This window comes from Anser anser, assembly GCF_964211835.1.
Source record: "Anser anser genome assembly, chromosome: 18".
Lineage (NCBI taxonomy): Eukaryota > Metazoa > Chordata > Aves > Anseriformes > Anatidae > Anser > Anser anser.
In genome coordinates, this window is record NC_139739.1 from 16,257,813 (window position 1) to 16,271,296 (window position 13,484).

The following is a 13,484-nucleotide window of genomic DNA, read 5'->3' on the forward strand; positions in this document are numbered from 1 at the left end:
TGATGTCTGAAAAAAGCAAAGAAAACAAAACTAAGAGGAGGATTCAAACTAACAAAAGTGGTAGGATTGAAGGAAAGACCAAAGAAAGAAAAGGTCATAATGAAAAGAAACAACCAGACAAAACAAAATCAAACAAAAACTGTCTATTCCATTGTTGCAGGGTTGGGAACGTACACCGATGGACACAAAGGAATTAGAGCAACAGCCTTGGAGGAGTTTGAGGCAGCAAGCCGAGGTTTCAGCTGTGTTCAGAGAATGCCAAAAGGAAAGGCTCAAAGAGATGCTTGGAAAGAGCCTTAAGAGTCAAACAGGAGCAGACCTCAACAAATGGAGAAAAAAGTGGGGAACCTCCGTGCAATTTGAGGTAATCCGTGAGAGCTACAGGACATGCAGACACAGGCAGGTAACAAATACCAGACAGGTAAGCTGCCTTTCCAGAAGTAATGCAGGTAAGGCAAACTTTTCCCTAAGTACAATGTGGTGGAGGCAAAGGTAGCTAGCGGGCATGTACCACCGTCCAAATTAGCCAGAATTTTCTGTTACCTAGCCTAGAGGGATCGGGGTTTAGGATCCTCAAAGAAAAAATCTCCGTTGGAGGAAGCCAAATCTTTTTTCTAGAAGCATGCCGAGGTGAGAAGGCAAGGGTAGCTACCAGGCATACAGTTATGCATAAACTTGGCCAAACTTGTGGTGTCCCTACCCTGAAGGGCTTTGCAGCTGGTCCCCAGAGCTAAATGTGTCTCAGGCAGAATCCCATACATTTTGAGAAACTTTTGTGGAGGAAGCAAAGGTAGCTAGCAGGCATGCAGCTACGTCCAAAGTAGTGCCAAAGTTGAGAGAGACGTAACGTGGAGGGGTCTTCAGCTGGTATTGACAAGCAGTTGTGTATTTGAGCTAGCCCAGAAGTTTTGGAAAACAAGATGAGGGAAGGGAAGTGAAGGTACCCAAGCGGGTACCTCGGTCCCAAATTGGGCAAAGTTGTCAGGTACCTACCCTGAAGCAATCTGAGGGCAGGATCCCAAAGTAAATCTGTATGTGGAGGTAGCCACAAGGGTTTGGCAAACCAGATCAGGCAGTGGCAAGAGAAGCCTCTTGGCATGCACCTCCGTCGAAAATTGGCCCAAGTTCTCAGGTACCTATCCTGAAGGGTTCTGCGGTGAGAATCCACAAGTCCCTCTCTCTCTGGAAGAGGCCAAAACATTTCAGAAAGTATGCGTGGGAGGAGGAACGGGTAGGTACTGGGCATGCACATAATTCCCAATTTGGCCAAAATTCAGGTAGCTACCCAAGACGGGTACGCTGCTTTTGTCCAGAACTGCGGCAGGGAGGCGAAACTTTTTGAAAAGTACAGTCTGGCGGAGGCAAAGTATGCTACCGGGCATGTACCAACGTCTAAAATAGTCAAAATTTTGTTACCTAGCCCAGAGGTATCCGAGTTTAGGATCCCCAAAGGAAAAATCTCTGTTGGAGGAAGCCAAATCTTTTTTCTAGAAGCATGCCAAGGTGAGAAGGCAAGGGTAGCTACCAGGCATACAGTTATGCATAAACTTGGCCAAACTTGTGGTGTCCCTACCCTGAAGGGTTTTGCAGCTGGTAGCCAGAGCTAAATGTGTCTCAGGCAGAATCGCATACATTTTGAGAAGCTTTTGTGGAGGAAGCGATGGTTGCTAGCAGGAATGCAGCTACGTCCAAAGTAGGACCAAAGTTGAGAGAGACGTAACGTGGAGGGGTCTTCAGCTGGTATTGACAAGCAGTTGTGTATTTGGAGCTAGCCCAGAAGTTTTGGAAAACAAGATGAGGGAAGGGAAGTGAAGGTGTCCAGGCAGGTACCTCCGTCGAAAATTGGGCAAAGTTATCAGGTACCTAGCCTGAAGCGATCTGAGGGCAGGATCCCAAAGTAAATCTGTATGTGGAGGTAGCCACAAGGTTTTGGGAACCAAGATAAGCGGAGGCAAGAGAAGCCTCTTGGCATGCACCTCCGTCGAAAATTGGGCAAAGTTCTCAGGTACCTATCCTGAAGGGTTCTGCGGACGGAATCCACAAGTCCCTCTCTCTCTGGAAGAGGCCAAAACATTTCAGAAAGTATGCCTGGGAGGAGGAACGGGTAGCTACTGGGCATGCACATAATTTCCAATTTGGCCGAAATTCCTGTAGCTACCCCAGATGGGTACGCTGCTTTTGTCCAGAACTGCGGTAGGGAGGCGAAACGTTTTCAAAAGTACAATCTGGTTAGGCAAAGTTAGCTAGTGGGCATGTAAAAACCTCCAAACTATCCCAAATTCTCTGATACCTAGCCCAGAGGAATCCGAGTTTAGCATCCCCAAAGGAAAAATCTCTGTTGGAGGTAGACAAAAATTTTGCAGAAGCATGCCAAGGTGAGAAGGCAAGGGTAGCTACCAGGCATACAGTTATGCATAAACTTGGCCAAACTTGTGGTGTCCCTTCCCTGAAGGGCTTTGCAGCTGGTACCCAGAGCTAAATGTGTCTCAGGCAGAATCCCATACATTTTGAGAACCTCTTGTGGAGGAAGCAGAGGTAGCTAGCAGGCATACAGCTATGTCCAAAGTAGGGCCAAAGTTGAGAGAGACGTAACGTGGAGGGATGTTCAGCTGGTATTGACAAGCAGTTGTTTATTTGTAGCTAGCCCAGAAGTTTTGGAAAATAAGATGAGCGAAGGGAAGTGAAGGTACGCAGGCGGGTACCTCGGTTCCAAATTGGGCAAAGTTGTCAGGTACCTAGCCTGAAGCAATCTGAGGGCAGGATCCCAAAGTAAATCTGTATGTGGAGGTAGCCACAAGGTTTTGTTAACCAAGATAAGCGGGACGCAAGAGAAGCCTCTTGGCATGCACCTCCGTCGAAAATTGGCCCAAGTTCTTGGGTACCTATCCTGAAGGGTTCTGCGGACCGAATCCACAAGTCCCTCTCTCTCTGGAAGAGGCCAAAACATTTCAGAAAGTATGCCTGGGAGGAGGAACGGGTAGCTACTGGGCATGCACATAATTCCCAATTTGGCCAAAGTTCCGGTAGCTACCCCAGACGGGTACGCTGCTTTTGTCCAGAACTGCCGCAGGGAGGCAAAACTTTTTCAAAAGTACAATCTGGCGGAGGCAAAGTATGGTACCGGGCATGTACCAACCTCCAAAGTAGCCCAAATTCTCTGTTACCTAGCCCAGAGGTATCCAAGTTTAGGATCCCCAAAGAAAAAATCTCTGTTGGAGGAAGCCAAATCTTTTTTCTAGAAGCATGCCGAGGTGAGGAGGCAAGGGTAGCTACCAGGCATACAGTTATGCATCAACTTGGCCAAACTTGTGGTGTCCCTACCCTGAAGGGCTTTGCAGCTGGTCCCCAGAGCTAAATGTGTGTCAGGCAGAATCCTGTACATTTTGAGAAGCTTTTGTGGAGGAAGCGATGGTTGCTAGCAGGAATGCAGCTACGTCCAAAGTAGGGCCAAAGTTGAGAGAGACGTAACTTGGAGGGGTCTTCAGCTGGTATTGACAAGCAGTTGTGTATTTGAGCTAGCCCAGAATTTTGGAAAAGAAGATGAGCGAAGGGAAGTGAAGGTACCCAGGCAGGTACCTCGGTCCCAAATTGGGCAAAGTTGTCAGGTACCTAGCCTGAAGCGATCTGAGGGCAGGATCCCAAAGTAAATCTGTATGTGGAGGTAGCCACAAGGTTTTGGCAAACCAGATCAGGCAGAGGCAAGAGAAGCCTCTTGGCATTCACCTGCGTCGAAAATTGGGCAAAGTTCTTGGGTACCAAGCCTGAAGGGTTCTGTGGACCGAATCCACAAGTCCCTCTCTCTCTGGAAGAGGCCAAAACATTTCAGAAAGTATGCCTGGGAGGAGGAACGGGTAGCTACTGGGCATGCGCATAATTCCTAGTTTGGCCAAAATTCCTGTAGCTACCCCAGACGGGTACACTGCTTTTGTCCAGAACAGCCGCAGGGAGGCGAAACGTTTTCAAAAGTACAATCTGGTGAGGCAAAGTATTCTAGCGGGCATGTACCAACCTCCAAAGTAGCCCAAATTCTCTGTTACCTAGCCTAGAGGGATCGGGGTTTAGGATCCTCAAAGAAAAAATCTCCGTTGGAGGAAGCCAAATCTTTTTTCTAGAAGCATGCCGAGGTGAGAAGGCAAGGGTAGCTACCAGGCATACAGTTATGCATAAACTTGGCCAAACTTGTGGTGTCCCTACCCTGAAGGGCTTTGCAGCTGGTCCCCAGAGCTAAATGTGTCTCAGGCAGAATCCCATACATTTTGAGAAACTTTTGTGGAGGAAGCAAAGGTAGCTAGCAGGCATGCAGCTACGTCCAAAGTAGGGCCAAAGTTGAGAGAGACGTAACGTGGAGGGGTCTTCAGCTGGTATTGACAAGCAGTTGTGTATTTGAGCTAGCCCAGAAGTTTTGGAAAACAAGATGAGGGAAGGGAAGTGAAGGTACCCAAGCGGGTACCTCGGTCCCAAATTGGGCAAAGTTGTCAGGTACCTACCCTGAAGCAATCTGAGGGCAGGATCCCAAAGTAAATCTGTATGTGGAGGTAGCCACAAGGGTTTGGCAAACCAGATCAGGCAGTGGCAAGAGAAGCCTCTTGGCATGCACCTCCGTCGAAAATTGGCCCAAGTTCTCAGGTACCTATCCTGAAGGGTTCTGCGGTGAGAATCCACAAGTCCCTCTCTCTCTGGAAGAGGCCAAAACATTTCAGAAAGTATGCGTGGGAGGAGGAACGGGTAGGTACTGGGCATGCACATAATTCCCAATTTGGACGAAATTCCTGTAGCTATCCCAGACGGGTACGCTGCTTTTGTCCAGAACTTCCGCAGGGAGGCAAAATTTTTTCAAAAGTACAATCTGGCGGAGGCAAAGCATGCTACCGGGCATGTACCAACGTCTAAAATAGTCAAAATTCTGTTACCTAGCCCAGGGGAATCCGAGTTTAGGATCCCCAAAGGAAAAATCTCCGTTGGAGGAAGCCAAATCTTTTGCAGAAGCATGCCGAGGTGAGAAGGCAAGGGTAGCTACCAGGCATACAGTTATGCATCAACTTGGCCAAACTTGTGGTGTCCCTACCCTGAAGGGCTTTGCAGCTGGTCCCCAGAGCTAAATGTGTCTCAGGCAGAATCCCATACATTTTGAGAAGCTTTTGTGGAGGAAGCAAAGGTAGCTAGCAGGCATGCAGCTACGTCCAAAGTAGGGCCAAATTGAGAGAGACGTAACGTGGAGGGGTCTTCAGCTGGTATTGACAAGCAGCTGTTTATTTGGAGCTAGCCCAGAAGTTTTGGAAAAGAAGATGAGGGAAGGGAAGTGAAGGTACCCAGGCAGGTACCTCCGTCGGAAATTGGGCAAAGTTGTCAGGTACCTACTCCGAAGCGATCTGAGGGCAGGATCCCAAAGTAAATCTGTATGTGGAGGTAGCCACAAGGTTTTGGCAAAGCAGATCAGGCAGAGGCAAGAGAAGCCTCTTGGCATGCACCTCCGTCGAAAATTGGCCCAAGTTCTCAGGTACCTATCCTGAAGGGTTCTGCGGTGAGAATCCACAAGTCCCTCTCTCTCTGGAAGAGGCCAAAACATTTCAGAAAGTATGCGTGGGAGGAGGAACGGGTAGCTACTGGGCATGCACATAATTCGCAATTAGGCCAAAATTCAGGTAGCTACCCCAGATGGGTACGCTGCTTTTGTCCAGAAATGCTGTAGGGAGGCGAAACTTTTTCAAAAGTACAGTCTGGCGGAGGCAAAGTATGCTACCGGGCATGTACCAACGTCCAAACTAGCCCAAATTCTCTGTTACCTAGCCCAGGGGAATCCGAGTTTAGGATCCCCAAAGAAAAAATCTCTGTTGGAGGAAGCCAAGTGTTTTTTCTAGAAGCATGCCGAGGTGAGAAGGCAAGGGTAGCTACCAGGCATACAGTTATGCATAAACTTGGCCAAACTTGTGGTGTCCCTACCCTGAAGGGCTTTGCAGCTGGTCCCCAGAGCTAAATGTGTCTCAGGCAGAATCCCATACATTTTGAGAAGCTTTTGTGGAGGAAGCAGAGGTAGCTAGCAGGCATGCAGCTACGTCCAAAGTAGTGCCAAAGTTGAGAGAGACGTAACGTGGAGGGGTCTTCAGCTGGTATTGACAAGCAGTTGTTTATTTGGAGCTAGCCCAGAAGTTTTGGAAAACAAGATGAGGGAAGGGAAGTGAAGGTACCCAGGCAGGTACCTCCGTCGGAAATTGGGCAAAGTTGTCAGGTACCTAGCCTGAAGCAATCTGAGGGCAGGATCCCAAAGTAAATCTGTATGTGGAGGTAGTCGCAAGGTTTTGGCAAACCAGATGAGGCAGAGGCAAGAGAAGCCTCTTGGCATGCACCTGCGTCGAAAATTGGCCCAAGTTCTCAGGTACCTATCCTGAAGGGTTCTGCGGACCGAATCCACAAGTCCCTCTCTCTCTGGAAGAGGCCAAAACATTTCAGAAAGTATGCCTGGGAGGAGGAACGGGTAGCTACTGGGCATGCACATAATTCGCAATTTGGCCAAAATTCCTGTAGCTACCCCTGACGGGTACGCTGCTTTTGTCCAGAACTGCCGCATGGAGGTGAAACCTTTTCCAAAGTACAATCTGGCAGAGGCAAAATATTCTACTGGGCATGTACCAACCTCCAAAGTAGCCCAAATTCTCTGTTACCTAGCCCAGGGGAATCCGAGTTTAGTATCCCCAAAGAAAAAATCTCTGTTGGAGGAAGCCAAATCTTTTTTCTAGAAGCATGCCGAGGTGAGAAGGCAAGGGTAGCTACCAGGCATACAGTTATGCATAAACTTGGCCAAACTTGTGGTGTCCCTACCCTGAAGGGCTTTGCAGCTGGTCCCCAGAGCTAAATGTGTCTCAGGCAGAATCGCATACATTTTGAGAAACTTTTGTGGAGGAAGCAGAGGTAGCTAGCAGGCATGCAGCTACGTCCAAAGTAGTGCCAAAGTTGAGAGAGACGTAACGTGGAGGGGTCTTCAGCTGGTATTGACAAGCAGCTGTTTATTTGGAGCTAGCCCAGAAGTTTTGGAAAAGAAGATGAGGGAAGGGAAGTGAAGGTACCCAGGCAGGTACCTCGGTCCCAAATTGGGCAAAGTTGTCAGGTACCTACCCTGAAGCGATCTGAGGGCAGGATCCCAAAGTAAATCTGTATGTGGAGGTAGCCACAAGGTTTTGTTAACCAGATCAGTCAGAGGCAAGAGAAGCCCCTTGGCATGCAACCTCCGTCGAAAATTGGCCCAAGTTCTTGGGTACCTATCCTGAAGGGTTCTGCGGACAGAATCCACAAGTCCCTCTCTCTCTGGAAGAGGCCAAAACATTTCAGAAAGTATGCCTGGGAGGAGGAACGGGTAGCTACTGGGCATGCACATAATTCCCAATTAGGCCAAAATTCAGGTAGCTACCCCAGATGGGTACGCTGCTTTTGACCAAAAATGCTGTAGGGAGGCGAAACTTTTTCAAAAGTACAGTCTGGCGGAGGCAAAGTATGCTACCGGGCATGTACCAACCTCCAAAGTAGCCCAAATTCTCTGTTACCTAGCCCAGGGGAATCCGAGTTTAGGATCCCCAAAGGAAAAATCTCCGTTGGAGGAAGCCAAATCTTTTGCAGAAGCATGCCGAGGTGAGAAGGCAAGGGTAGCTACCAGGCATACAGTTATGCATAAACTTGGCCAAACTTGTGGTGTCCCTACCCTGAAGGGCTTTGCAGCTGGTCCCCAGAGCTAAATGTGTCTCAGGCAGAATCCCATACATTTTGAGAAGCTTTTGTGGAGGAAGCAAAGGTAGCTAGCAGGCATGCAGCTACGTCCAAAGTAGGGCCAAATTGAGAGAGACGTAACGTGGAGGGGTCTTCAGCTGGTATTGACAAGCAGCTGTTTATTTGGAGCTAGCCCAGAAGTTTTGGAAAAGAAGATGAGGGAAGGGAAGTGAAGGTACCCAGGCAGGTACCTCCGTCGGAAATTGGGCAAAGTTGTCAGGTACCTACTCCGAAGCGATCTGAGGGCAGGATCCCAAAGTAAATCTGTATGTGGAGGTAGCCACAAGGTTTTGGCAAACCAGATCAGGCAGAGGAAAGAGAAGCCTCTTGGCATGCACCTCCGTCGAAAATTGGCCCAAGTTCTCAGGTACCTATCCTGAAGGGTTCTGCGGTGAGAATCCACAAGTCCCTCTCTCTCTGGAAGAGGCCAAAACATTTCAGAAAGTATGCCTGGGAGGAGGAACGGGTAGCTACTGGGCATGCACATAATTCGCAATTAGGCCAAAATTCAGGTAGCTACCCCAGATGGGTACGCTGCTTTTGTCCAGAAATGCTGTAGGGAGGCGAAACTTTTTCAAAAGTACAGTCTGGCGGAGGCAAAGTATGCTACCGGGCATGTACCAACGTCCAAACTAGCCCAAATTCTCTGTTACCTAGCCCAGGGGAATCCGAGTTTAGGATCCCCAAAGAAAAAATCTCTGTTGGAGGAAGCCAAATCTTTTTTCTAGAAGCATGCCGAGGTGAGAAGGCAAGGGTAGCTACCAGGCATACAGTTATGCATAAACTTGGCCAAACTTGTGGTGTCCCTACCCTGAAGGGCTTTGCAGCTGGTCCCCAGAGCTAAATGTGTCTCAGGCAGAATCCCATACATTTTGAGAAACTTTTGTGGAGGAAGCGATGGTTGCTAGCAGGCATGCAGCTGCGTCTAATGTACGACCAAAGTTGAGAGAGACGTAACGTGGAGGGGTCTTCAGCTGGTATTGACAAGCAGTTGTGTATTTGGAGCTAGCCCAGAAGTTTTGGAAAACAAGTTGAGGGAAGGGAAGTGAAGGTACCCAGGCAGGTACCTCCGTCCCAAATTGGGCAAAGTTGTCAGGTACCTACGCTGAAGCGATCTGAGGGCAGGATCCCAAAGTAAATCTGTATGTGGAGGTAGCCACAAGGGTTTGGCAAACCAGATCAGGCAGTGGCAAGAGAAGCCTCTTGGCATGCACCTCCGTAGAAAATTGGGCAAAGTTCTCAGGTACCTAGCCTGAAGGGTTCTGCGGTGAGAATCCACAAGTCCCTCTCTCTCTGGAAGAGGCCAAAACATTTCAGAAAGTATGCCTGGGAGGAGGAACGGGTAGCTACTGGGCATGCACATAATTCCCAATTTGGACGAAATTCAGGTAGCTACCCCAGACGGGTACGCTGCTTTTGTCCAGAACTGCGGTAGGGAGGCGAAACGTTTTCAAAAGTACAATCTGGTGAGGCAAAGTTAGATAGTGGGCATGTAAAAACCTCCAAACTATCCCAAATTCTCTGATACCTAGCCCAGAGGAATCCGAGTTTAGGATCCCCAAAGAAAAAATCTCTGTTGGAGGTAGACAAAAATTTTGCAGAAGCATGCCAAGGTGAGAAGGCAAGGGTAGCTACCAGGCATACAGTTATGCATAAACTTGGCCAAACTTGTGGTGTCCCTTCCCTGAAGGGCTTTGCAGCTGGTCCCCAGAGCTAAATGTGTCTGAGGCAGAATCCCATACATTTTGAGAAACTTTTGTGGAGGAAGCAGAGGTAGCTAGCAGGCATACAGCTATGTCCAAAGTAGGGCCAAAGTTGAGAGAGACGTAACGTGGAGGGATCTTCAGCTGGTATTGACAAGGAGTTGTTTATTTGGAGCTAGCCCAGAAGTTTTGGAAAACAAGATGAGGTAAGGGAAGTGAAGGTACCCAGGCAGGTACCTCGGTCCCAAATTGGGCAAAGTTGTCAGGTACCTAGCCTGAAGCGATCTGAGGGCAGGATCCCAAACTAAATCTGTATGTGAAGGTAGCCACAAGGTTTTGGCAACCAAGATAAGCGGGAGGCAAGAGAAGCCTCTTGGCATGCACCTGCGTCGAAAATTGGCCCAAGTTCTCAGGTACCCAGCCTGAAGGGTTCTGCGGACCGAATCCACAAGTCCCTCTCTCTCTGGAAGAGGCCCAAAACATTTCAGAAAGTATGCCTGGGAGGAGGAACGGGTAGTTACTGGGCATGCACATAATTCCCAATTTGGCCAAAATTCCTGTAGCTACCCCTGACGGGTACGCTGCTTTTGTCCAGAACAGCCGCAGGGAGGTGAAACGTTTTCCTAAGTACAATCTGGCGGAGGCAAAGTATGCTACCGGCCATGTACCAACCTCCAAAGTAGCCCAAATTCTCTGTTACCTAGCCCAGGGGAATCCGAGTTTAGGATCCCCAAAGAAAAAATCTCTGTTGGAGGAAGCCAAATCTTTTTTCTAGAAGCATGCCGAGGTGAGAAGGCAAGGGTAGCTACCAGGCATACAGTTATGCATAAAGTTGGCCAAACTTGTGGTGTCCCTACCCTGAAGGGTTTTGCAGCTGGTCCCCAGAGCTAAATGTGTCTCAGGCAGAATCCCATACATTTTGAGAAACTTTTGTGGAGGAAGCGATGGTTGCTAGCAGGCATGCAGCTACGTCCAAAGTAGGGCACAAGTTGAGAGAGACGTAACGTGGAGGGGTCTTCAGCTGGTATTGACAAGCAGTTGTTTATTTGAGCTAGCCCAGAAGTTTTGGAAAACAAGATGAGGGAAGGGAAGTGAAGGTACCCAGGCAGGTACCACCATCCCAAATTGGGCAAAGTTGTCAGGTACCTAGCCTGAAGAGATCTGAGGGCAGGAACCCAAAGTAAATCTGTATGTGGAGGTAGCCACAAGGTTTTGGCAAACCAGATCAGTCAGAGGCAAGAGAAGCCTTTTCGCATGCACCTCCGTCCCAAATTGGCCCAAGTTCTCAGGTACCTAGCCTGAAGGGTTCTGTGGTGAGAATCCTCAAGTCCCTCTCTCTCTGGAAGAGGTCAAATCATTTCAGGAAGTATGCCTGGGAGGAGGAACGGGTAGCTACTGGGCATTCACATAATTCCCAATTAGGCCAAAATTCAGGTAGCTATCCCAGACGGGTACGCTGCTTTTGTCCAGAACTTCCGCAGGGAGGCAAAATTTTTTCAAAAGTACAATCTGGCGGAGGCAAAGTATGCTACCGGGCATGTACCAATGTCCAAAATAGCCAAAATTCTGTTACCTAGCCCAGGGGAATCCGAGTTTAGGATCCCCAAAGGAAAAATCTCTGTTGGAGAAAGCCAAATCTTTTTCTAGAAGCATGCCAAAGTGAGGAGTCAAAGGTAGCTACCAGGCATACAGTTATGCATAAACTTGGCAAAATTTGTGGTGTCCCTACCCTGAAGGGATTTGCAGCTGGTACCCAGAGCTAAATGTATCTCAGGCAGAATCCCATACATTTTGAGAAACTTTTGTGGAGGAAGCTAAGGTAGCTAGCAGGCATGCAGCTATGTCCAAAGTAGGGCCAAAGTTGAGAGGGACGTAACTTGGAGGGGTCTTCAGCTGGTATTGACAAGCAGTTGTTTATTTGGCGCTAGCCCAGAAGTTTTGGAAAAGAAGATGAGGGAAGGGAAGTGAAGGTACCCAGGCAGGTACCTCGGTCCCAAATTGGGCAAAGTTGTCAGGTACCTAGCCTGAAGCGATCTGAGGGCAGGATCCCAAAGTAAATCTGTATGTGGAGGTAGCCACAAGGTTTTGTTAACCAGATCAGTCAGAGGCAAGAGAAGCCCCTTGGCATGCAACCTCCGTCGAAAATTGGGCAAAGTTCTTGGGTACCTATCCTGAAGGGTTCTGCGGACCGAATCCACAAGTCCCTCTCTCTCTGGAAGAGGCCAAAACATTTCAGAAAGTATGCCTGGGAGGAGGAACGGGTAGCTACTGGGCATGCACATAATTCCCAATTAGGCCAAAATTCAGGTAGCTACCCCAGATGGGTACGCTGCTTTTGACCAAAAATGCTGTAGGGAGGCGAAACTTTTTCAAAAGTACAGTCTGGCGGAGGCAAAGTATGCTACCGGGCATGTACCAACCTCCAAAGTAGCCCAAATTCTCTGTTACCTAGCCCAGGGGAATCCGAGTTTAGGATCCCCAAAGGAAAAATCTCCGTTGGAGGAAGCCAAATCTTTTGCAGAAGCATGCCGAGGTGAGAAGGCAAGGGTAGCTACCAGGCATACAGTTATGCATAAACTTGGCCAAACTTGTGGTGTCCCTACCCTGAAGGGCTTTGCAGCTGGTACCCAGAGCTAAATGTGTCTCAGGCAGAATCCCATACATTTTGAGAAGCTTTTGTGGAGGAAGCAAAGGTAGCTAGCAGGCATGCAGCTACGTCCAAAGTAGGGCCAAATTGAGAGAGACGTAACGTGGAGGGGTCTTCAGCTGGTATTGACAAGCAGCTGTTTATTTGGAGCTAGCCCAGAAGTTTTGGAAAAGAAGATGAGGGAAGGGAAGTGAAGGTACCCAGGCAGGTACCTCGGTCCCAAATTGGGCAAAGTTGTCAGGTACCTACTCCGAAGCGATCTGAGGGCAGGATCCCAAAGTAAATCTGTATGTGGAGGTAGCCACAAGGTTTTGGCAAACCAGATCAGGCAGAGGAAAGAGAAGCCTCTTGGCATGCACCTCCGTCGAAAATTGGCCCAAGTTCTCAGGTACCTATCCTGAAGGGTTCTGCGGTGAGAATCCACAAGTCCCTCTCTCTCTGGAAGAGGCCAAAACATTTCAGAAAGTATGCCTGGGAGGAGGAACGGGTAGCTACTGGGCATGCACATAATTCGCAATTAGGCCAAAATTCAGGTAGCTACCCCAGATGGGTACGCTGCTTTTGTCCAGAAATGCTGTAGGGAGGCGAAACTTTTTCAAAAGTACAGTCTGGCGGAGGCAAAGTATGCTACCGGGCATGTACCAACGTCCAAACTAGCCCAAATTCTCTGTTACCTAGCCCAGGGGAATCCGAGTTTAGGATCCCCAAAGAAAAAATCTCTCTTGGAGGAAGCCAAGTGTTTTTTCTAGAAGCATGCCGAGGTGAGAAGGCAAGGGTAGCTACCAGGCATACAGTTATGCATAAACTTGGCCAAACTTGTGGTGTCCCTACCCTGAAGGGCTTTGCAGCTGGTCCCCAGAGCTAAATGTGTCTCAGGCAGAATCCCATACATTTTGAGAAGCTTTTGTGGAGGAAGCAGAGGTAGCTAGCAGGCATGCAGCTACGTCCAAAGTAGTGCCAAAGTTGAGAGAGACGTAACGTGGAGGGGTCTTCAGCTGGTATTGACAAGCAGTTGTTTATTTGGAGCTAGCCCAGAAGTTTTGGAAAACAAGATGAGGGAAGGGAAGTGAAGGTACCCAGGCAGGTACCTCCGTCGGAAATTGGGCAAAGTTGTCAGGTACCTAGCCTGAAGCAATCTGAGGGCAGGATCCCAAAGTAAATCTGTATGTGGAGGTAGTCGCAAGGTTTTGGCAAACCAGATGAGGCAGAGGCAAGAGAAGCCTCTTGGCATGCACCTGCGTCGAAAATTGGCCCAAGTTCTCAGGTACCTATCCTGAAGGGTTCTGCGGACCGAATCCACAAGTCCCTCTCTCTCTGGAAGAGGCCAAAACATTTCAGAAAGTATGCCTGGGAGGAGGAACGGGTAGCTACTGGGCATG

General features: G+C 48.8%; 1 long non-coding RNA gene across 1 annotated transcript; it reads left to right on the forward strand.

The window, feature by feature from the left end:
- Positions 1-491: 491 nt before the first annotated feature.
- On the forward strand, positions 492-10,269 carry LOC310883456. Its single transcript, XR_014573547.1, has 2 exons — positions 492-2,005; positions 4,627-10,269. It is a non-coding gene; the product is annotated as an uncharacterized lncRNA (long non-coding RNA).
- The last annotated feature ends 3,215 nt before the right edge of the window (positions 10,270-13,484 follow it).